The following is a 25,532-nucleotide window of genomic DNA, read 5'->3' on the forward strand; positions in this document are numbered from 1 at the left end:
TTATTATAACTTGAACTGATGTGACTTTGTTTTAACTGAATCACAATGAATGTGCTTGAACTGATTATGTCTGTAAAGTGTCATGATATGATGTTGTGAACTGGCAGCATACAAAAAAAGCTGAATTGATTTATGCACAGGTAAAGATTCTCCTGCATCCATTACAAAAGACCCTTCAAGTTTCTTAGAGAACATCTTTCCATTCTTCTGCAACACCAAATCAAGAAAAGTTTTATTCGCTGGCTTATATTTCATTGCGTAACGTAGCAGAAATTTCATGCTTAGTCTCATCAGCTTAATTTCATTTAATTTATTTATATAAATCCATTTTATGTGTCAGGCCCACAACACATTTAAAAACAGTTCACATCCGGCTTCACAGCGAGTCTCTGATGGTGATGAAGGAGAACAAAAATATCTGAAGCCAGTGAGTAGTGCAGCTTATATAACTGATTTATTATTACTGCTGGGGAAACTGCAGCTACTAAAGCTGAAGCTCATTTCCACACATGGACGTTCTGCTGGGCGTCTTTGCAACAATGGACACAAGTTCTACATCGTTTTAGACTTTCAGAGAGTTTCTAAGAATCCAAAATAACGTCATGTGGTACATTGTTGGTGGTTGAGTTTAAACAAGGCCTGAGGTTTCCTGATGTTTTTAAAGCCGAAACCAGAGAATAGAACCAAAAAAGAACATTTATAATATAAGACATTGTAAGCAGCAATGTACGGTGGCCCAGAGAGTTCATAAAACACTCCACCAGTGGCAATGATCAAACCGGACCTGTACCTGGAGAAATTAAAATGTTTTGTCACATCCAGATCTGATCTATAAGACATGACAGAGAGACAGATTGCTGCTGACATGGGGAAAAAAATCTCTAACATCTGCAGGGGTGATCAGGGGAGGCGCCAGAGGGGGGCACATGATGGCACCTGTTTGAAGTGGATTTTAAATTTTTTTTCCTTATTATTTATACTTTAAAAATATTGGCATGTGACTGCATATTTCTAAAAAAGATTGTGTCTGTGCAAGTATAACGACTAATGTTATGTAAGGCTGTTAACCTGATGTTAGCATAAAGCTACATAGCAATGCTAATCTAGTTCTATGCTAGCACTAGATCAGTTTTAAAATAATGTGAGGAAACCATGTCATTTTTAATTTACAGTGAGAATATTAATCCTTTAAAACCAGCGGCTAACTTCGGTGAGACAGCACTCTGGACGGCATCCCGAACTTGACCGATGTCGGACACGATGCCGATCATCCATCAGTTTTAATGGGTTGAAAAACTACACATCAACTCAGTTAAGATTTTCACTTTAGAGCTGAAAATAAACTATAAAGATGTTCAAAGAGAACCTCAGTATCTATGTTACGTAGTACTGACTAAGCTAGCACTACATGATCTGGTTCCATTTTAACAGAAAGAAAGCTAGCAAGGCTACTGGTTTTAGGGTGCAGTCACACCGTATAATCCGCTAGAATTGTCCCATTTGAGGGCTGTAACGTTCTTCCACTTTGGGTCTGGGTTTGCTTTCACACTCAGTCAAACAAATCAAACCTTTCAAATAACATATTCCCATCTTCACTAGAGGAGGTGCTGCATCAAGAATAACTTAAGGAGATGAGACAAGCAACAAAGAAGAAAACTGGTTCATCTTTTAGTGCAGAACAACTTGTGTTTCCATGGAGCTGCATCAGATCCTAGCGGTCTTAGCTTGATCAGATTTTTATCAGAACTTTTACCGAATTCTTCTACGTCTGACTGCGAGACATTTCTCCTGATGGATCATTCTACATCTTTACCCACAATGCCCTGCGTTGTTGTACACTTACTGCATTTAGTTCACTAGGACATACTCTTGATTTAATTTGTTGTTCAGGTGTAATTCCCACAGGTTGCAAAGTTGATGTACTTCCCTTCTCTGATCACATGTTAATTTCTTTTGATGTTAATCTGGTTCTCTCAAAAAACAAGCCATCTCGTGATATATCTTTTCTCAATAAGGAAATTAACCTGGACACTCTCAACCGATATTAACTCTCTACCCCACCCTGACAGTTTCTTCAGCCCTGACGAACTTGTTTCATATTATAACAATAATCTCCAGAATCTTCTCAACAATCTAGCTCCCCTGAAAACCAGATCTGTTACCTTCACTCGCTCTTCACCCTGGTTTACCCCTGCCCTCAGACAACTCAAAGCCAAAGGACGCCAGCTGGAGCACCTCTTCAGGAAATCTGGTTGAACTGTTCAACAAATGTATCAAAACCATATGACCCACTACAAGGACTGCTGCAAACACGCCAAAAATCAGTTCCAATGAAGGCAACACCAAGGCCCTATTCTCTGTTCTGAAGACTATCACCCAACCACCTGACTCCCTTTCTCCACACATAGCCTCCTCTGCATTCTGTAAATGCTTGATTTCATTCTTCACCTCCAAAATTCAGAATATTCATCAACAGCTTGTTCTAAAGATCTCCTACAATCCACCACCAATATTTCCCTCTCTGCCTCCTTCCCTCTCCCTTTCTGCTTTCACTCTTCCCCCCGTCTCTGCCATTTCCGAATTAATAAGAAAATCCAAATCATCCACATGTTGATTAGACCCCCTCCCAACCATCCTTGTCAAAGCATCTGTGTCCTCACTGGCACCTCTAATTACCCACATCATTCACTCCTCCCTCACCACTGGACTGGTTCCCTCACTGTTAAAAACAGCTGCCATCACCCCTACACTTAAGAAACCTGGTTTGGATCCCAACAATCTCCATCCCATTTCCAATCGCCCTTTTATTTAAAAAATCCTGGAAAAAGCAGTTGCCTCTCAGCTCCAAGCCCATTTATCCCACAACAATCTGTATGAACATTTTCAATCCGATTTCCGACCACTCCACAGCACCGAATCTGCATTACTTAAAATCACTAATGACCTCCTCCTGGCAGCTGATTCTGGTCTGTTATCTATTCTCATCCTCCTTGATCTGAGTGCGGTCTTCGACATAATTTCCTACTCCATCCTCTTGGCTAGACTCTTCTCCATTGGCATCACCCACACCCCCCTCAATTGGTTCAAATCCTACCTCTCTGGCTGCACTCAGTCACTCCCAATCACCACTGGTATGCCCCAGGGCTCTGTCTTTGGGCCCCTGCTGTTTATCATCTACCTCCTCCCACTCGGTTATATTTTTAGACATTTTCATTGCTATGCGGATGATACCCAGCTCTACCTCTCCACTAAGCCTAACTCTACCCTCCCACCATCTTCCCTCACAGATTGTCTTCAAGCGATTAAGTCCTGGTTCACCTCAAACTTTCTTAAATTAAACAGCAGCAAAACAGAAATGTTATTAGTAGGCACCAAATCCGCTATCTCCAAATCTGACAGTTTCTCCATTCCCATTGATGATTCTTCCATTTCCCCCTCCCCTCAGGTAAAGAGTCTGGGTGTCATCCTCGACAGCACTCTGTCTTTTACATCACATATCAATAAAATAACCTGGTCAGCATATTTTCACCTTCGCAATATCAACCGCCTCCGCCCCTCCCTCACCCCTCACACCGCCGCCATACTTGTTCACAATCTTGTCACCTCCCGTCTTGATTACTGTAACTCCCTTCTGTTCTGTCTTCTCCAAAAAACACTTCATAAACTTCAACTGCTTCAGAATGCAGCAGCCCGGGTCATCACAAGAACCGCCTCAACCCACCACATTACCCCTGTCCTGCAGCAGCTCCATTGGCTCCCCGTCACCTACCACATCCACTACAAAATCCTGCTGTTCACCTACAAGGCCATCCATAACATCGCTCCTCTCTACCTTTCTGATCTCCTCCATGTCTTCATACCAGCCATTCCCTCAGATCCTCCTCCTCTATCTACCTCACCGTCCCCCCGGCCAGCCTTGTTACCATGGGGAGCAGAGCTTTCAGCTGCTCTGCTCCTCATCTCTGGAACTCACTCCCCCCAGACCTCTGTAACTCTGATTCTATACAACTGTTCAAATCCAAACTCAGAACACATCTGTTCAAACTGGCATACTCACTGTAATATTTCACACTGCTTTTATTATTGTTTTATGCATCCTTTAATTTATGAGTGTATTTGTTGATTTGTTTTATTCTTGTGTTTTATCCTGTAAGGTGACCTTGAGTGTCAAGAAAGGCACCCACAAATAAAATGTATTATTATTATTATTATTATTACTAGAAGAAAACCACAACCAACATTTGTAGACGGACCAAAGTTTACTTTTTGATCTGCATCAGAGTTTGTTTGCGGCTTCACGCCTTTCCACCTCCAAGCAAACAAACTAATACGAATCAGATGGGCTGGTGTGAATTTTCCCTTAAAGTAGCTACGGCATGAAGATCTGGAGAAACAGACCCAGAGCCAGTCTGGTTTAGTAGAGGAAGATATAACAAAGAAGAGGAAGGAAATGTTTCTGACATTTTAGTTAAAGAAGAAAGACACAGATCAGGTGGAGACAGACCCCAGACCCAGTAAATGCAGCCTCACAGCTCCCACCGTGGAGCTAGCCACACCAGGCTCCAGTCTATCACCACCACCAGACAGTAGACCAGAACGGATTCCCTTACTACTGCACCAGGAGCCAGTCTATCACCACCACCAGACAGTAGACCAGAACCGATTCCCCTACTGCCGCACCAGGATCCAGTCTATCACCACCAACAGACAGTAGACCAGAAATGATCCAGCTACTACCGCATCAGGATCCACGAACTGCACCCAAAACAACCAACTTATCTTTCTATGGATCGTTTCCAACTCGTTGTAAATATTTCTACTTGGTAATTCAGATTATTAATGTAAAGATATTTTATTTCTCATGTCTCTCTGATGCGACCACAGTTGTCCCATCAGTGGATGTGAGTGTGTGTTAAGGCCCATTTATGCTCAACACAAAAGTTGGTTACAGAGGATTAAATCTGTCTTCTGTGTCATTTAAATGCATAATTTGGTCATTTTTCTGGGCCCTTGCGGGTTCATACTATGATGGAATAAATGGAACAGTACCACCAGAAACCATGGGGGCAGTGTAGAGCATGATAGATGATGTGTGACCTGCAAATGGAACAAAGAAAAAGAAGAGCCTGCGATAATGTCTGCACAAGTCCCCTCTGTCACTGCGCTGCCTCCTTTTGTCTCTTTCTGAGACTGCGCATCATCATGATCTCCTCCGCTGTCACCATGGTTACTATTGACTAAAACTGACATCGAAACTCAGAGATGGGCTCTAAATTCTGCACTGCCCTCTGGTTGATGTAACCCTGGCAACTTAAAGGAGATATGAGAGCAGTGACGTTTGATATAAACGTACCTGGTTATGCACATAAAGGGAGCATTAACGGACCTTTAGAGAGAGGAGCACAATCCTTTATTGACCCCCCCCCCCGATAAAAGTCTAGTGGGATAAACACTTAATCGTACAGAGATTATTAGCATTAATGAAATCTCCATGAGTTTTGTCAGCTCTGAGACCACCGCTGTAGAGTCCTTTAGTACACAGGTTTCCACCAGTCAGTGGATGTATCGACAGATTTCTGTCCAACATAATCAGAGTTCACGCACAACCCCGAGGGTTCAACCCAGTTTTAGTAAAGACAAGTTCCACAACCACAGCTTTATTAGTCACCTAAATAGATGGACATTATTTATGTGATGCCATAAAACTGATCTCACTGCACAGAGAACATAAATACACGCATCTGAAGATTCATCAGCATGCAAAACCCTGAACAGCAGCAGCTCAGTTTGGGACAGAAGCTGGACCTGATCCACCGTTGCTTTGACCTGCTCCACTTAAATCAATAAATCTGTCATTCAGGACTCCTCCAAGCTCCACTGCACTCTGTATACCAACAATTTACTAAGTGTTTACTCATGCAGCCGGCTCACATACTTCCAGAGTGCAGTTAGGTAATTATTTTATGATTTGGTGGACGGGTGTGGGTCATTTAATGAGTTTGTTGTAATTGGATCATAAGTGGACTATGATTAATTGGATTGACTCATCTCCTCTGAGAGTCATGCAAAGTGCATCATTGTGATTTTTATTTTCTTCCTATTCAAATTTTTAGGGAGAGACTGTGTTGGTTTGACCTGAAGGAGCTTGAGAAGGCCCCTGGAGCGAGTTTTACTGCCACAAAACGAGCCAATTCATGTGAAGTGGAAACCAGAAAAGCTCAGACTGGTTCAGGAAACCAAATGCTGGGTCTGAGTCTTCAGGTGCAGCATCAGAGCCCTAGTTTACACAGTGCGACCTGAACGCAGCAGTAGTTGTTACTACACCCACACATCCATCTGCTGAGGTCAATGAGTTCTCACTTTATCTGTTAAAAGTTGTAGAAAAGCATGCTGGGAAATCTGAGAGGAAACTATGTGCAGAAAGAAGATAAAAAGTGGCTGCATCATTTTATCACCATGTAAGAGAGGAGACATTAACATGGAGAGTGGAGGATAGTTGCACTGTGGAGGTGATAAATGGTGAATAAGAGCATGGATGAGGGGTTTAGGGCTCCATGTGGTGAAATGAAAAGAGGGAATGCTGAAGTGTGCATCAACAACAGCTTCTCTAAGGTTGCATTAAAATCTGGTTTGGTTAAGTTGTGGCCAAAAGCTGCTGCTGGGGGCATGATAACCAAACCATGGTTGTTTGGTGGCACCATCTGGCAAAAATATATTAATCCATGCCCAGTTATTCAGTCGAGATCATTAACTTGTGGCTACATTACTTACATGTGGGAATTAAAAACTAAACTGTGGCCACAACATAATGGCCGAGTTCCATTGTGACTATATGGCACGTAACATGGATATTATTGATTTAATAAAACTAATTTTGGGATGAATTATAATAATGTAACTGAGATTTAGGTTCACCTGACTGAACACCAGGTACAACATTCAGTGGCTCCAGCACTCCACATTTTAAATTAAAATAATATGTTGACAAGTAGTTGACATGTTAGAAAGAGATAGGATTTACATTTTGTATTTTTTGTGTATGTTCATTAATGTGCAATATGTGGAATAATGTTTTAAAGAAAAAAAATCATGGCCACAACCTGATGATCTCGTTTCCACGGGTTAGCCATCCGAGGCCGCATGATAAAAATATATTTTCTTGTCATCACTTGGACTCTGTAGACAGACAATGTTTGATATTAAATTCAAAGTCTGGCCATGACTTAGACATGGTCCACCCTTTTATCAACTCATGGCTTTCTGTTAACAACAGTTATTATAAACAAATCAATTTTTTAATCCACAAACATTTACATCATCTCATTTTCCTCATAGGAGTGTTCAACATTTAAAGATAAATAAATTAACTTATTCTTCAACAGTCATGAGAAGTTCATGAAATATGGATCCACGTGGGAATTTTGATGCACACTTCAAATCCACGTGTAAGGCCTCATCACCCTGAGATTAATACAGACCAGGAAAGATGGAGGTTCTGGTCCATCAGATGGAAATTAATGTGTGGTGTGAGGAGAATCAGAAAGCTGGTACAAGTTAACCATGTTTTAACCGCACAGTAAAGTTTTACCATCACACGTAAAAGTTTAAGTAAATGTGTAATTAGTGATGCTACTGTACAGCAAAAAACCGTTTGAAGGAGAGCAGATAAAACATCTGAGGTCGACAAATAATAAAATATCAAGAAACAAGACTTACAGGACTGAATGAAAATCTATGTTGGTCTCATGCAGGAAGCTTCATTCCAGCATCTGGGTCTTCATCAGCTTTCTGTCTACGATGAAGGACACACGTGGTCGTGTTTTTACGTTGAAGTCCCGTCTGTGACCTAAACAAACCCGGACCAGGGTGTTTCTGGTTCTGTATGTGTGTGTACATGTTTTAGTATTTTAATTAAGAAGAAACTGTATTTATCCAGAAGTCTCGAACGTTTGCTCGCTTCGTTCAGCAGCCTGGTCCTCGCGCATCGGCGCGCACCTTAATCTCAAGTTTTCCAGTGAAAGAAATGAGTGGTCCATGTTCTCATTTGACTGATGTGTCTAAGAAAATTAGTTTTTTTGTTGTTGTAGTTGTTGTTTGACCCGTTTCAGCTTCCAACGACCGCGTAATCTTGGACTCGAAGTCCCCCCCCCCTTCTCTCTCTCTCTCTCTCTCTCTCTCTCTCTCTCTCTCTCTGAAACACAGACGAGCAGTAAACGTCCAGATATGTTTGATAAAGTTCACGAATAACAGCTGTTTGAACGATGCCGATGCTGGCTGTTCAGGCTGACACTTGAAGTTGAGGTTCATCCAACACTGAGCCAGGGATGGGCCTATCCATAAACTGGAGTCCATGAAAACATTTCTGACATTTTTATGAAAAAAATTATGTATGAAAATCCGTCCTGGACGCACAGAAATGTGGCGTATGTTCTTTGTCATGGCAAAGTTTAGACATATGAAGAGTGAAATGATCGTGGAAAGGTGCGAGGGCGCACGCCAACTTCATGGCTGGCGTATGCATGTTTCTACAGATGTTGATGCTTTGAGACATCTAGAGGTGATGCTGGGAAACTGAATAATAAATGTGAAAACAGTCCAGACTGACTGATGTGCACATTGGAGACACATGAACAAGTAACAGTGATGAGCCATGAACACGCCCACGTGTCTGCAATTACATGAGTGGCTATAAAACATACTTCCGGATTTGAAAATAAAGGAAATTCTCCAGCACCCGCCACGAACCGAGAGGGTGGCAGGGGCAGAAAGAGAGGTGTCAGTCACAGGTTCCTCTCCTCGGGTCAGTCGGCTGGGGAATTCATGCTAGAAATTGAGCCCAGGCGACCTTGGCTACCCAGTTGGCTAATGATCCCTCCCACGATCCCTCCCACCAACCCTCAGACTGACCAAGAGCGAAGGTACAATGACCTCCATTCCCGCACTCGGTCAGTCAATGGGGACAGTCGGTCTGCTGAAGGGATGATGGCGTTGCCTGGACAGGACTGGGGGTATGCTTCTCTACTGTCTCAAGAAGGAGTGCCGCATTGTGATGGCGTGTGGTGTCAACAGTGTGACACACCGGCATGTCATACCACTGCCAGAGCAGCATATCTCGCCACGAGACAAACCCGAACCTGGACCCATGAACGTGCGTCCCACCTGGAAGGCCGTTCGGGCAACATTTGATTTCAACCATGTAAACGAGGCAAGGAAGCAGGATTCACTTATCCAATGCATTTATTGCTTCACCGACACTTGTGAGGACACCTATCAGCTGATAGGCGATCATTGATGCTCCCTATTGCTCTAACTATGTGACTTCAGCCCAACAGGGTGAGGATGCAGCCAGGCGGACGGCCAGGCAGGGTGGCCAGGCAGGCGGCAGCAGGGGGCAGTCAGGCGGGCAGCCAGGTAGGCAGGTGGCCAAGCAGGTGTCAGCAGGCGGTGGCTGCAGCGTACTGGATACTAGAAGAATTCCCAGAGTCTGTGGCATGTGGCTGCGACTTCGCGTCCTCTCCTGTGTTTTTACAAAAATAAATTGAGTAATCAAACATGAGTCCAAGTCTTTGATATGCATTTATCATAAATACAGCATTTACACATGAACCTTTGTCCTGCAGGGCTGAGAGCATGCTACAGTACAAAGACATCTGTTGTGAGTTACAAATACCTAAGTATTTACCACAAAGGTAATCAGAGTTGCCCACTATTGCAGCGACTCTGTTCAAACAGGGTGGGCATCTCTTCTCCTGTCCCTGTTTGGGACCAACTTTGGTGGTGGGCAACCATCCTCCTCTTCACATCTACCTCCATGTCGGACCACTTCTCGTGTATGCTTCTCTGACCCACAACATTGTCAGCCTCACCTCCTCCCCCGCTTGGTCTTCTTCTGTTTGCTGCTGAAGCTAGTGGGCAGCTTGCCACAGGGCACTTCACATCTCCACTTCAGCGAGTAGCGCCCTCACTTCGTTTTCTGTGCAATTCCTTTTTCCCCCATTGCTCATTCTCTTGTAGTTTTGTGATCGTGCAGAGAGGGGAGTCTCAGGTGTGGCTCATTTAAATATGATTTGCATATTTAAATAGGGGGCATGGACAGGGCGGGGTCAGGTATTCCAACACTTGCGTTCTTTTCCACGTTGGTTGGGATGTATAAAAGAAACGTGCTTGGATTCATATGTGCACATAGATTCATACATCTGGATTTTTTTGTGCGTACGACATTTTCTGGATTTGAACGTATGCAATGTTTCGGTGGGAAATCCACGCACGTCTTCGTACTTGAGGCCCCTGGTGTTTTCCCTCCATTTGTAACTTGTCATGTGATTGTTGTAGCCTATCAGTGATGAGAATGTGTTTACTGGTTTAATGCAGGCTACTGATCAGGATGGGTGGTACCAAAACTTTTCCTTTCGCTACAATACCTTTAGTTTGTGGTACTTTTTCCATTAATATCTATACTTTTTGGCCCTGAAAGGAAAATCACGATTCCTTAATGTGCATTAATGTGGTTATTGGTAGGACATTTTGAAATATGAATATAACTCATGAACATAAATACTTAAAAGAAGTTAGAATGAAATATATTAATAAGTAAATGACAGAAGCTGCCACGCAGAGAAAAAAAAAACATTGGACCTTATCAGGAAATATAATTTTATACTGTGATAAAAACAGATTTTCTGTATCACCACATCTTTCTCAATATTTAAAAAATCTGATATTTTCACTGGTAGGTTTTGAAGTATTGATTCTAGAGTATTGATACCTTCCATGGGTGTGTCCCAATTCTGGGTTGACACACTTCCCTGACTACATATGTCACAGTGGTGCCAAGCCCTGTCCCGCGTGGAGACGCCTCTGAATCCATCCTACAAACCCGCTCTGCGTTTGGCCGGTAGCCAAGGCTGGACGCTCGCGTGGACCCTGAACTAGGACACAACTCATGTAACCTGTGTGATTATAATGGGTGTGAAGCAGAGGAACAGAGGTATCCAAAACTGAGAATTACAGTGGAAATGATCATATCAGGTCCACTTTAATTAAAGTACCATCGGCTATTTTAGGATCAGTATGTCTCCTCATTGGAGGGGAAGTGATTTTAACAGCATGTGACTACATGTTTTTACCATTTTGTAGAATAAAACAATCACTTTAACCATGAAGAGAAGTTAATGACACACTAAAGATTTTATTATGAGTCATTTTCTAAGTAGCATTCCAACTGTCTCCTTAATGATGCATTTGGTTTGAGTCAGAGCTTGGAAGTCAGATCTGGGAATGACGTCATATCCCAGCTAAATGTGTGTTTCAGTTGTCTCGGAATTCTGAGCGGCTGAGAACATGTGACATCATCGCCGAGTAGTTGGTGTTCCAGCTGCACTAACTCAGAAAAAATGGACGCCTTCAAAACAGCCAGTTTGTGAGCTTCTACAAATTCTGTCTAAAAGTAGAAAATAACTAACCCAGTGTAAAAATGTCACCATGACAACAGCAGCCAATTCTGCTGATAATGATCAATAAACCACATACTGACAGGACTTTTTGAGAAGAAACCCGGCGTAACAACGTGATTATCGATAACAACAACTCACTGCTGTTTACACTAGAAACTTAACAGACACAAAATATATTATAAAGAATTTTAAACAGTGGACTGCAGGTGGTATCGGGCGCAGTTGTTTTTAAATCTGGAATCTCGGGATCCTCTGAAAGTTCGCCGCTCAGACAAATAAGATCACTTCATTATTTCTGGCAAAAATTCCTCAGAATTTGAGGACAACTGGAACGCACGATGAGAGCATTTATGTTAATAAAGTTGGAAAATTTACAAAACCCAAACATATGCCACCAGGAAGCTCTTTGTTTTGCTCGTGCTGTGTCTTTACAGAAGATTATTGAACAAGGTTGAGGGGTTAGGGGAAATTATCCCAGCAGAATATGAAAGACTAAAGTCCGACTGGAGAGGCCTTCCTGACAGAGCGGAGGTTTACGGCGCCTCCAACAGGTTTTATGATGGAATATCTGGTTCCATGTTACTCTGAGCAGCCGCTGACGTACATCAGTTAACCACCTAAAATATTAATGTGACAACTTTAGTTTCTTTGGATTTGTGGTCTTTTTAGTAGCGAATGAATCTTTGCTGGGTCACTTACCACCAAGTGGTCCAACAAATAAACAAACATAAAACATCAGCATTAAGAAACAGCCAGGTCCTGGTTCTGTTTAACACCTGGACAGGTGTTTGCAGCACCTGTCCAAACATCTCCTCAGTGGTGGGAGAAGGAATGGGGATGTTATAAAGTAGGAAAAGATTCTCCGAACTAGGGTTGTGCAATATCGTATCGTTTACGGTAATACTGGTGGATTTTTTACACTGGTAGAAAATTTTATATTGCGATATCACATTATGGAGCCTGCCTAAGCACCAGTTCCTGGCTCTCAAAACTGTGTATGAAGCCCAAAAATGAGACAATTCTGTCTCTTCTCTCAACTGCCTGCTCCGTTTTTTAGCGAACGTGTTCTCAAACAGTAGAGTCTGAGATATTTGTCTTTTTGACCTCATGAAGGGAAATAACCACTGCCCCTGGTAGTGGATACTGTCATTAGGTGAGCATGCCCTCTCTGGGAGTGAGGTGTGGCGTGGGCGTGGACACCACCCATGAACATTTAAAGGTTCAGACACAGAAACAGCCCGTTCTCTGTAGAGATCACTAGAGCCATGTTTAGAATGGCTGAGATTAGGGACCAAGGCAGAATTTGGGGTAAAATGCTTTGAAATGGACCTCTGACATCCATATGAAATTCATGAACAAAATGTATAATATGACACCTTTAAAACATTTTAATATTTAATTTGAGTTGTTTAATAAGTTTGGACAAAATGTCTTATTTTAATGAACTCAGCATATTTCATGTTTTTTGTTTTTAGCTTCAATTCACCTGTTAATATTCCTCCATTTTCCATCAAAGACGTTCTAGTTATTAAAAACTAAGCTGGTTCAGAGTAGGGTGCCAAAACATTATGTCATGATATTTCTTTTTAAATACCTCGATAATGATATCACAGACAATATTACACAAAAAAAAGTGACTAGCGACAAACTAGCAACTTTTTCTGGTATTATTGTAGACTTTTGGAGACTGACGTGAATGAAGGTAGTTTACTCTTACCAGTGAGGAGCAGGTGCTGTGCAGACCCCTCTCATACGAGGCTTGGTCTTCTTGCAGCAGCAGCAGCAGCAGCAGCATTCATTACAGACGACGTTCACCTCTGTTTCGTCACCAGGCTGAAAATAAAACGTACAAAGCTGCTGCTGGAGGATCCTGCGCTGGCTTACCATCAGAGTAATGCCTATTAATGAAGAGTGTGGACAAAAATATTCAAAAAGTTAAAAGTGTTGTGATGTTCAAGACTCCTAATTAAAAAAACAAAATACACTTAAAAAAAGATAAAAGAAAATATTGACAGAATTATTGTTTTTATTTATTCTATTTATTTATTTTGCTGTTCTAATAATTTTTAGGTCGTCTTTTTTTTAACAATTTTTGCCTTTCCCACTACATCCCTCTTTTTGGCAGCATCCATTACAACGATATGTACTAGGCTGATTATGCCAATTAGCGACTTCTAGCAATAGCAATAGTTACTTTTCTTACTGAGGAGTTGGAAAAAGGCAAAGGTGAGAGGCCAACAGAGTGCGCCCAACTGCAGCTGCAGGATTTTAAACCTGCTTGAACATTTCCATCGTGGACCCTCGGGAACAAGCTTCGCACGTTTCTGTGCTTTGGAGGCGTGGCTTCTGAGGGAAGTCTGAAGGAATTGGTTTGGACTTTTGAATTGCGAATTTTAGCTTGCTCCAACCATTTCCCCAGGATCTCCTACCCAACCTTTAAATGAAAGTTGAGACTGAACATCAAAGAAGTAGAAGAAGTCCTCATGCAAATGTCCCAACTTAGCATCTGGACATATTCAGATTGCCACCCAATAAATAAAGACATGAAACAATGTAATGTGAATCTGGGAAAGTTAGAGCCAGCATGCATCACTAATTACCAGCTGAAATATGACCAACTTTTTCCTCTTTGCTCCTGCTGCAGGTGGAGTCGCATTCTTGTCATAGTTCTAAGTTCAGTAAAAGCCCAGCAGTCCCTGAAGGCATCCTGCAGGTTTCTGTGTTGTTTCTGTAAACTGCAGCATGTTTCTGTCAGGTCAAAGTTCAGCTTCCTTCTGTCCCAAAGTTAATGATGAATCAAGAAGTCTGACGGTGGGCGTGAGAGGTTAAAGCTACTCAGGTATGTGGGCTTATCTCCACTTCATTCAGTATCAGGTGAACTAAGCAGATTCTACATGAGTCCAGATCAGGTTTCTGGTCTGAGCTGGACTGGAGTCTCTGGTCTTGCTGGTGAGGAAGAGGGGACCTTCCATTCTATGGTTCACATGTCTGCAGGACTCCTGACCCAAACAAAGATGGCAGCCAGATGTTTGCGTTCTCAGTACTTTGATTTATAGATTTCAAGTTATTATTTTTTATAATTCATAGCCACATTTTCATATAATTTTAATATATTTTATTAATATGTAATTTATATTTGATGACACACTCACACACACACAAACATATATATATATATTCAGTATGTGTTTTTATTGTTTTTATGTATATTTTCTTTCTTTTTATTTAGTTTTATTTATTTTATATATGGCTTTAAATGTTTTATTTATATTCACTTAGTTTAATTTACATTTTTTATTTATTAAGGTTTACTCAGTGTTATTTATATTTTTATACTTTGTATATAAATGTTAATATTATTGTTATTATTTAATTTATAAATTTTTATTATCATTAATTTAATGTGTTCTTTCACCACTCAGAGAGAAAACGGCAACAAAAAGAGGACAGGAAGGAGATGAAGAGACGTGTTGTGAAAACTTGTCATGTTGCTTCAAAGCTGAGCTGCTTATGGATGAAAAGTCCCCCATAATCAGATCATCTCATAGCCTGCTTGGGGGTGGGGGTGGGGGTGGTGGGGGTGGGCGACCTGGTAAGTGTCCTGCAGAAGCTCTACCAGCACAGACCCAAGCTGGACGTCTCTGTAATCTCATTACTCTCCCTGTAACACAGCATCATAATAAACCACTGTTTGATCTTCAGTAATTACATTACATTTAATAGGCGGGTGAAACGTGCACGCAGAACTGTGTCAGTCTGGAGGCGGGGGGGGGGGGCATCACCAGAAGGAACTTCCAGGAAAATAATGAGACATTCCTGACATTAAATAAGAAATACATCACATCATTTTTACTGTTTGCAGCAACCTACAAACTCTAGCTCCTGAGGAAGCCTCCTCGGTAGATGTCACATAAAACAAATCTGAACCGTGGAATAAAAACGGGATGAAAGACAGCAGGAACCATAAAAGTTACCAGACAGATGGAAAATACTGCTAACTAGATAACTCAATTACATGAACAGGGACAAATTGTTTGTTTTCAGTCATGTGACTTCCTGTAAACAAAGTAGAGGTCAAATAAAGCAAACTGATGACGTTCAGGCAGATGAGAAACCATGTCTGAGTGTTTTCCACAAGTTCAGCTCTGGATGCCCTAAAAAGTTTTTCTATGTGACGCCATAGATCCTCCTTTTACCCAGAAAAGATGTTTATCTCTGGACCAGTTCCTGGTATCTGGAACCACCCGCTGTATCACACCGGCTTCTGGACAGGTTCCTGGTGTCCAGTTCAGCTTCTACACGGCCAAGCAGATGGAAACATGGAACATCTAGATAGTTCTAGACATAGAAGTCTAGAACTTCCTGGTGTGTTGATAGTGGAAGCAGATGGGACTAAAGCTTGTTCCATCCTCTACAAGAAGCGAGAATTTTTTTCTTGTTCTCCAGTCCATGAAGCAAAGTGAGGACCATTTTGTTTTCATGGGCGTGGCTGGGGACATCTTGCGGCTTGTTCTCAACACATCAGCCGAGTGGAACTTTCTTCTCGTGGGGCTCCGAGATGTATTGTGTGATTGGTCGGATATTTTTGAGGTGGGTAATTTCCACTAATGCAAGGCAGAACGGATAACTTTAATTAACAGCTGTTTGAGGTGACGAGAAAGTACAAAGATGTTGATGATGATATAAAGACACGAACACCTCCGTGTACACAACCCCGCCCTGCCAGGGACAAAGTTTCTCGTTAAATAGTCCCCACCCTCCTCCACCCTGATCACTGCAAACCCTGGCTCAGATCCTTCTGGTCCCACCCAAAGCCTTACCATACACTACAATTAAAAACATGATGTTTAGGAACAGAAAAGGTGGAACTGGCTACAGAGGTGCACCACCTGCAGCGTGTAGCTGTAAATAAGTCAGCTGCTATTTGACATCTCATTATGCCGAACTGTTCACAGCGGCGTGCTAAAGACGCATTACGTAACTTTTTGACCTTAAAACTCAGCGCTCCGGAGTTGTTTGATGACACAGTGACATGTGGTTTGTTATTTCTGAAGCCACATCTACTTTTCCCAAGGCTGAGAAACCAATTCCCAACTGTTTCTTCAAGGGAGGTACATGACGTTGCAGCTGAGTTTCGCTTTACATGCTAAGAAGCGGATATCAACACAGGAAGACAGGAAAAGAAAGAGAGAGCGAGAGAGAGAGAGACAGAACCAGAGTCAAGATAAGTCTTTTACTGGCTGAAGCGATCTCAGATGCAGGTAGGATGAAGAAAAAGTTGGATTAGCTGTAGGTAGGAGTGAGAGGATCTGCTAACGTTTCGTAGTGTTTCTTTAAAAGAACGACGTGGCCCCTTCAAGAGTGAGCTAGAGAGAGAGGTGAGCCGGTCTGGGTTAGAGAGGGCGGTCGGAGAAGAAAAGTTCGATCATTTTATCAGATGTCCATGTAAACATGCCGGCTGGAATCTGATTGGACTGATTCCAGGCGGATAGAAGACGTAGCTGTCTACCTAAATATGGCTGAAGTGTACGAGCCGGGTGGAAGTTCAGGGTGTTGTTCTGTCATAGTGTTAGCTCTTTAGTTACAAAGGTATTGATTAAATGATATTGATCCAAAACCGAAATAGATGTTAATGATCAGACATTCGGTTTGAATATGGATGGACAAGGGGCTTAAACTGTCCTCATTTTATTTTGCACCTTGAGTCGCATTCCCCAATATCTCCTTAAAAAACAAGCACAGGTTGTACCAAGTTTTTTAGTAAAACCCTCCAAAGGTTTAAGATTCAGGAATGTGTTCATAGACCATGAAATAAAACTAAGCTGTACGTAAGCTGAAAGGACGGACCAGCTGTGCACATAACTTGCTCTAATCTAACATAAACCTGCAGTCTGGTCCCTGAACGTATCAGGACGTGTTTGTAAAGCAAATTAAATCCAGTTCCATCCTGGGAGTCTCAGGCGACTTGGACATTTACGACTGATTTTCTTGTGGTTGAGTGAACACATCTGGTGTGTGTTCGGTCTATTACACCAATGATTTTATGAAGACCAGAAATAGAATTAAATCCGTCGTGACTGCAGTTTAGTTTAATTTTCCCCCTGAGGGAAATTATAATATCAGGATCTACAATATCTTGCTATTTATTTTTTAATTAAGAAAATTACTTGAAAATGACTAAAAGTGAAAAAGTTCTGAAAACTATGAAAGTTATGTTATTATTGTATTTTAATGAACTGAACAGCAGAAAAAAATGTATTTGCTCTTGAATACTCGTAGGATTGGTTCTGACTAAAAAACAAATCCAGAATACGAAGATTTTCATTACTGTCACAGTCTTCATAAAAATATATAAATAATAAATAAAATAAAATACGTCAGTAAGAATGGTTGGTTAATGAGGACCATTGTTCTCTCATATTTCTGTTTGGTCTCTGTTAAGCTGCACTTCAACTTTTACTATTGATGGATATTTTTATATCTTAATATTATATCTTATCATATATATATATATATATATATATATATATAATGAAAGTTATAAAGTTATAAACCATGAGTCCTTCAGAGCGGAGGACCCTTGTGGAGCTGCAGTGAGGCCTGCTCTTCTCCTTTTTAAAGAGTTTGATCTCGTCCAGCCGAAGCAGGTGTCTCTGTGTGTGGACAGGCTGCTGCTGCTGTGCTGCAGGATGATATAAATGACCAGTGTGAGTGTGGGAGGCTGCGCTGCTGTTGGTGCATCTGGAGGAGAAGCTTTGTGTATGTTCAGGCTCCGTGTGCAGCAGATGTGGAGCTGCAGTGGGAGGTGAGGCAGGTGGAGAGGCTTCACGTCCACCTCCAGGCAGCGCCCCCACCCCCTTACATAAAGACCGTTATGAAAGCTGTCGACAATCAGCTTTGATCCACACGAGCGCGGTCATGAGTCACTTCCAGCAGTGGCTAAAAGTAGCAGAGCTGCGGTTATGTCATCAGAGGGCAGTGTTTCACTGCATGGACTGCAGCGGTGCGTTCAGGGGCTGTAGGCCCATCTGAGAGCACTTCATTGTCAGTGCCACAGGAGAGCAACTGATGAGATTGATCAGAAAAATCTTTCGCTATTGATCGTTTCAGTTTCACTTTCACTTTCACTTCAGTAAAAATGTCCATCGTTAGCTAAACCGCTATCTGAACACGACGGGCAAAACCAACATAAATATTTAGAACTTCATCCATCCCAGTTGGGAAATGAGGCTCTGCTGGATAAATAAAGCACTTACACGTCTTTTGTAGGTTTACTGGAGAGCAGTAGACTGCCATGTTTCAGGGAGCAGTTAGGAGGGTTGAGGGCCTTGCTCAGGGGTCACAGTGGTTCACCTACCGGGTCCTCCAGACCCAAACCCACCTCTGTAACTACTAGAATATCATCCCCTCCATGTTAGTTTTTCATTGTTAGGGGAACAAATATTTTTAGTCCTTTAAAGGAAATTCTACCATCGAGTGGTGGGGGACATAATAACCATGGGGACTGGAACTCATGAACGTTCACTCCTCCAGATCAGAAAGCAACTAAAACCAAGACAACACTGTTTTTGGTCATGATGTCAGCTCAGATCCAGCCGAACATTCTGAGTCCAGAACCAGAACCGGGTTTCTGCAGAAGTCCACTACAAGCTTCTTGGTGTTGCTGGTATTTAGGAGCAGGTAGTTTTGTTGTCCACAGTCCACAAAATGTCCACTTTGGTCTGGTCTGTCCAGGTCCTTGTTCCTTGCCATTCCTTGCTTGTTCCAAGCCGTGCTGCCATGTCCTTTTTTTCTCCTGCAACCTTCCCAGCAAGCCGTACTGGTCCAGTATTTTCTAACATTCAACCTGCTGGCTGAGGCCTGAAGAGTCTGGGATGCAGGTCTGGGTGTTTCCTGGACTGAACCTGCTGGGATGTCCAGTCTTCGAAGATCAGCTGGTCCTGTAAGATGGTAGAGTCCAGATAGTTTGGAAATGAGCGGATACCCTTCCCAGACTGACACAAACAGACCTGCAGACCCTAAACACCCATATTAGTTTCATGGTGGCGATAAATGCTTCTATTGATCATTTTATTGAATATTAATAACTGTCCTTGTTCATTTATTAGTAAGTATTCTAGCTTCTATAACTCCCCATCAGCAGCTGTCCTAAATTTTTTTCCACTTGTGAATAATTTTTCTCGCTGTAGTTTGGAAATGAGCTGATCCCAAACAGCTGGCTCGTATTCCTACAGACCAGCAGCCATGATAAAGGCTTCAGACGGGCCCGAACCTCCTGGAAACATGAAAACAAGGAGGCAGAGGAAGACTGGTTCAGTTTTAGAAAGATGTGTGTGTGTGTGTTTGGGATTTGTGTGTGAGTCTTGGGAGAGCATCTAAACCAGATCTGGTGTCCTATTTGCCTTTCCCTTTGAAGATCTTCCTCCTCCTCCACCTCCTCGCGGCAGCAGGCCAGACGCTGCAGCAGCATGAAAGCTTCTGATCGCTGCAACGGGTTTAAACTCAGATCTGAGAGCAAAGCTGCCGTTCAAAGAGAGCAGACGCAGCCGTAAACTGATCAACACGCACGGTAATCCGGTTATCTGGATCTAACCAGAACAGGAAGTTATTATCCTCCACATGATGGATCTGCTGCTCTCTGATTGGGTTACAGCCAACACAGCTGTCAGTCACGGCACCGAGCCCTTTGATTGGTCCACGTCCACGTCTCTCAGTGGATAGAGTGCTCGTCCTGCTGTCCAAGGTTGCTGGTTCGATCCTGGCCCGGAGAGCTCATGTCAAGGTGTCCCTGAGCGAGACACCGAACCCCTAATTGCTCCTGATGGGTCATAAGCGCCTTGCATGGTAGCTTCTGCCATCAGTGTGTGAATGTGTGTATGAATGTAAAGCACTTTGGATAAAAGTGCTGTATAAGTACAGGCCATGCTTCAGATCAGGTTCTGTCCAAGTGGATGAACCTGGTTGTCATGGTTACAACAACTGTGCCAGTTTTCATTAAGTTTGTTTTTTGTTTTTATTTTGCTGGTTGGTTGGTTTCTGTGTTTACCTGCAGTAAACAAGTTGAACACTTGAGACAGATGAGGTCGAAGCTGCAGGCTGGACAGGTCCATCACAGGTTCCTCCAGCGAGCACGCTGAGGAAGACTTCTGTCTCCTCACCACACTGACTCCTCCCACTTCAGCCGCCACCCTTCATTTATTTTCATTCATTACATTTCTGCTTCTCACATGGGGATGAATTCTGCCTCAGTTAGAAATGTGACATCTGTGCTGACCCTACCGCACAAATACAAGAGAATACATCTGGAAATGAATTCATTCATTAATAAGTGGAGAAATACATGTTTATACAGAGAAATGTATAGATGGAAATGAAGGCATTCAAAATAAATCTATAAATAAATAAATGGCAGATAGGTTATTTATTTATTATTTGCCCTTATTCATTAGCTTCTAATGGTAATTGTTGGTCCTGCATGTAAACAAATGCTGGTAAACGGTGTAATGACTGTGTCTGACCAGCAGGTGGTGCCTCAAACAGAAATCTAGAACTTTTTTAACAACACACAAGACAAACATGACAAGACGGGATTTAAGAGCCAGAGAAAACAGAACGAAGTGGAGCGGAGCGAGACTGAAGTGTCAATGTTGTCATCAGTGTGTCGCTAAATAAATAATCGTTTTAACACAAACATGGTTAGTAATTATTCAGTTCAGCTTTATTTAAATAAAACTATTTCACAGCAAAGTTCACGTTAGAGACACAATCAGTTCAAACCAATTCATTCTGATCCAATGAAAACACGTCAGTCCCATTTATAATAAACCAGGTCAGAAAATAATGACTAGCTAAGAAAAACCTCCATCAAGACCAGGACCAGGATGGAAAACCTCAATCAGGACAAGAACCAGGAAGGAACACTCCTTCAGAACCAGAACCAGGAAGGAAAACCTGCATCAAGACCAGGACCAGGGAGGAAAACCTCCATCAGGACCCGGACCAGGGAGGAAAACCTTCATCAGACCAGAACCAGGAAGGAAAACCTGCATCAAGACCAGGACCAGGAAGGAAAACCTCAATCAGAACCAGAACCTGGACCAGGTAGGAAAACTTCCATCAGGACCCGGACCAGGGAGGAAAACCTTCATCAGGACCAGAACCAGGAAGGAAAACTTTCATCAGGACCAGAACTAGAAAGGAAAACCTGCATCAAGACCAGGACCAGGGAGGAAAACATCAATCAGAACCAGAACCAGGGAGGAAAACCTCAATCAGAACCAGAACCAGGAACGAAAATCTCCATCAGGACCAGGACCAGGAAGGAAAACTTCCACCAGGACCAGGGAGGGCAGCTCTGCCTCTACTGGTAGGAGGTGGAGAGGAAGGAAGGAGACCAGCAGGCATCACAACCTTCATCCAGGCAGAGAAACATACGTTAAACATGCCAACATGGAAGATGAGGAGCAGAGAAAAGGAAGACCCCAGTGCATCATGGGATGTCCCTCAGCAGTTTAAGCCTATGGCTGAAGGGATGGCTATACCCCCCCCTAACTATCAGATTCATCAGAAAGGAAGGTTTTCAGTCTGACCTTAAAGGCAGAGAAGGGGTCTGCCTCCTGGAGCCAAACTGGGAGCTGGTTCCACAGAGAGGGGTCTGATAACTGGAGGTTCTGCCTCCTGTTCTTCTTTTAGAACCTCTAGGAACCAGCAGCTCTGATGGGAACATCTGGAACTCTGAGATCTTTAGGTCACCAAGAGTTTTATATGTTTGATTCTATTCTGGATTTAACAGGAAACTATGAAGATAAAACTGGAGAAGCATGACCAGAACCCTGGTCAGAAAAGCATTTTGGATAATTTTCAAGGCTTTATTATTATTATTATTATTATTATTATTATTATTATTATTATAGGACCAGAGAAGAGGATACTTGGCTCCTGGAGCTTTATCAACATAAATGCTGTTTTCATTTGTAGTTTTTGTCTTTTTGTAAAACGTGGTGATAATGTTTGCTAATATAATAATATTGATAATAAGAGTGAATCCATGTCATCCGGGGGATTAATTGTGGGGGTTTTGTGGAGTTCTTCGGAGCGAGAGGTGCATCTGCTGTGTTTGCTGATAATCTCAGAAGCTCTAAATGATCTAAATGTGTCTCTGCTTCAGACTGATTTGTGTTATAATCTGAGAAGGATGTGAATGCATCGTTGGTTTCTGGGTTTAAACTGTTCCTCTGTGTGAAAAATTTTATTGTTGAACTGATGCTGAGTTTGTTCTGTGGGGTTTATGCTGCAGGATGCCCATATTTTTTTCTTAATTTTGTCTTTTTCCTTGATGATGATGATGATGATGATGATGATTATGACATTACTTTAATGATTACTTGCTCTATTTCCCCTAGGAGCGGGTGGCGTTTCCAGCGAAGACATCCTGGCAAGGTCTTATAATGGACCCAATTCCTGATCAATATAAATAACATGCAGCTCAGTTCTACTTTGGACACTTTCTACACATTTAAACTATGTTGGGTCTGTACTACCGTCCTCTACTGCAGTTTCCCAGCCTGATTTATCTTGTCTTATTACTCAGACAGTTTTGGCTTCTGTCTCTGACATGTGACGGGGAACGTTCAACGTTCTGTCCAACTAAGTCATAAGTTATCAGTTATACCTGAGCTGTTTTAGGTTATGCAGAGAAATGAATGAAAATATTTAGCAAGAAAAAAACAGGAACATGGAGCAGAGACTGGAGAGGCAGGTTTCTGCTGCATGATGAGGATAGAGATGTCCTCTCTGATGATCGTCCCTCAGAGGACGTCTCAGATGGACAGCAGCACAATAACCCTGTTAACAGGCTGAGGTACAAACACTTATTTAATCTTCTTTAATATCAAAACACAACAATAATAAGTAATAAATGATTGAATTAAAGTGAGTATTAGCCTTCAGTTAGTTGAGTTGCTGTGTCATGGCTCCCTCTGCTGGCGGCGTTTAGTTACTGCAGGAGGAGAAACAAACTCAGCCGTTTTCATCCTCAAAGAAAACTCCCTGATTCCAAACTAGTTTCCTTAAGATTCATTATTTCTTTTATTATTTCTGTTGTTGTGATTTTTCATATTTTTTCTGTTTCTGTATTTAATGGAACCACAAAAACTCTCAGCCCATCTAACACCATATAAAAAACCTAACTGACCTCATTAGGTCATTGGTAGGATGTTATCCTTCAAGGCTGAAGCAATAAACTAAAATAGATTGATTACATTTTGTTTCATTTGAGAGATAAACATTTGAAATACAGAAAACAACCACACACATGATGACACACATAGTGGACATGTGAAGTTCCTTTACCTGCTTTTAATCAAAAACGGCTGCAAAATAAATCAAACTGAGCTAAACAAGATAAATAATTAACAGTGATTATTATATTACTCCCCCGCCCCTCCACCTGATCCTACCTGACCCTCCAGCCCTGACCTGAGGGTTTCCCGGCCAGTTGCCCTTGCGTCTGTCCTGTATGCATGGAGAGAGTTGGAGGAGTTCAGCTTTCAGACATGCTGACGGACAAACTTGATCCACTTCAGTTTGCCTACAGAGATAAATGTGGTCTAGAGCAGGGGTTTTCAAACTGTTTAGCCACACTGATTTTATGGATTGAAGTATTTTGTTTGTTTGCTTGTTTTTGCACAGAATGACCGCAGCAGTTTCTTTTAATGGTTTTAAATCCAGAACTTCCGTTTTAAAGACAGGACTTCTCCAGGTCCTCGCATGGCTGTGGTGGTTCTGCCATCTGGTCCAAACCTTCTCTGAAACATTATTGGACATGAGTGTGGTGAATTTTTGATGATATGAGGTCAGTATGGAGACCAGAACATGTTTTCCTGAAAACTGGTTTCCACAGACCAGGAGATCTGAGGCCGGTACTAGAAGGCGGGACTAACATACCCAGATAACTCCGTTACCTGCATGGACTTACCCAGACCTTTAGGATCCTGATAAGCGATACCATGAAGCAGGTTATCAACTCGTTAATTCAGTCAATTCAGAGCGTGTTCACGTAAAAGGGGCGGAGTTTGCAGCGTCTGACCAATCTCAGAGAAACCCTGCAGCTACTTCACCATGGAGGAGCAGACCATTATTCCTCACAAACACAAAGAATTAAACACATCACCCAAGCCAGAAGCAGCCCTGTTGCCATAGCAACAGCCAGGAATGCTGGCTCTGTTAAAGTGGAAACTGGTGAGATTCTAGGATTTGGGAGAATTCTTGGATGGGAAGATATAAACGTCGCTCTGATCACTCCGCTTCTTTTTATTATGGCCCAGACGTCTCGGGCAGCGCTTCCTCGCTTCCCTTTATATTCATCATTACCTCCGTCAAGTCATCGACTGCGTTGGTCTGTCTGTCAGTGACTTAACTCACAAAGTTATATGGATGGGTTTTTATAAATCCAAGATCCAAGGATCCAAGATTTTTTAAGGGATTGTTTACTCTGGGGAGATATGGATCATTTTGTCATTACAGCCAGACAAAAACAATGCCTACAGTCACTGGCAAAAACATCCAATAAAAGTCCTGGTGGAGGTCTGCGTACTCAGTGCTTCTTTTCAGGTCTTTAGAGGCTCAGCACCCGTGTGAGCATTTGTGTTGGAATATTAACTCCTCGCCATGACGGCACGAGTAGTTGTGGTTCCATACATTCATGGTTCTGCAGGTTCTACAAACGGACTCGGGAACAAGTCAAGAACAAGGACAGAAACATTCTTCAAAGCTCTCCTCGCTTCATTTCTTCATCTAAAGGGTGCACTGTCCCTAAAAACTCTTCCTCTCCTCAGCCTCCTCACCGTCCACCACCAGTGAGGCCCGGATGCTGTAAGAATGGGCAGGCATTTACCAAGCGATCTGATTGGTCAGGAGGTGGAGCTTTTATGCTTGTTGATCTCTGATTCAGAACATAACCTGCACCAGAGCAGGTTAGCCATTCAGCGTAAGTTACCATGGTGATTTACCCGGTGAGAACCAGCATCACATGACAGCATCACATGACAGAAAACCCCTGAACCCTGAAATTATCTTCAT

General features: G+C 42.3%; 2 protein-coding genes across 5 annotated transcripts in view; one reads left to right on the forward strand and one right to left on the reverse strand.

The window, feature by feature from the left end:
* Window positions 1-7,875, reverse strand: part of LOC121646922 (diacylglycerol kinase zeta-like) — a 63,044-nt gene extending 55,169 nt beyond the window's left edge. For all 4 annotated transcript variants that reach the window (XM_041996042.1, XM_041996041.1, XM_041996040.1 and 1 more), the window contains exon 1: window positions 7,717-7,875. The gene's annotated coding sequence lies outside the window, so the exon portion shown is untranslated. The remainder of the gene's footprint in view (window positions 1-7,716) is intronic.
* b3gnt9 (UDP-GlcNAc:betaGal beta-1,3-N-acetylglucosaminyltransferase 9) overlaps window positions 1-25,532 on the forward strand; it is a 615,230-nt gene that overhangs the window by 327,226 nt on the left and 262,472 nt on the right. The window lies entirely within an intron of this gene.

This window comes from Melanotaenia boesemani, chromosome 10 (assembly GCF_017639745.1).
Source record: "Melanotaenia boesemani isolate fMelBoe1 chromosome 10, fMelBoe1.pri, whole genome shotgun sequence".
Lineage (NCBI taxonomy): Eukaryota > Metazoa > Chordata > Actinopteri > Atheriniformes > Melanotaeniidae > Melanotaenia > Melanotaenia boesemani.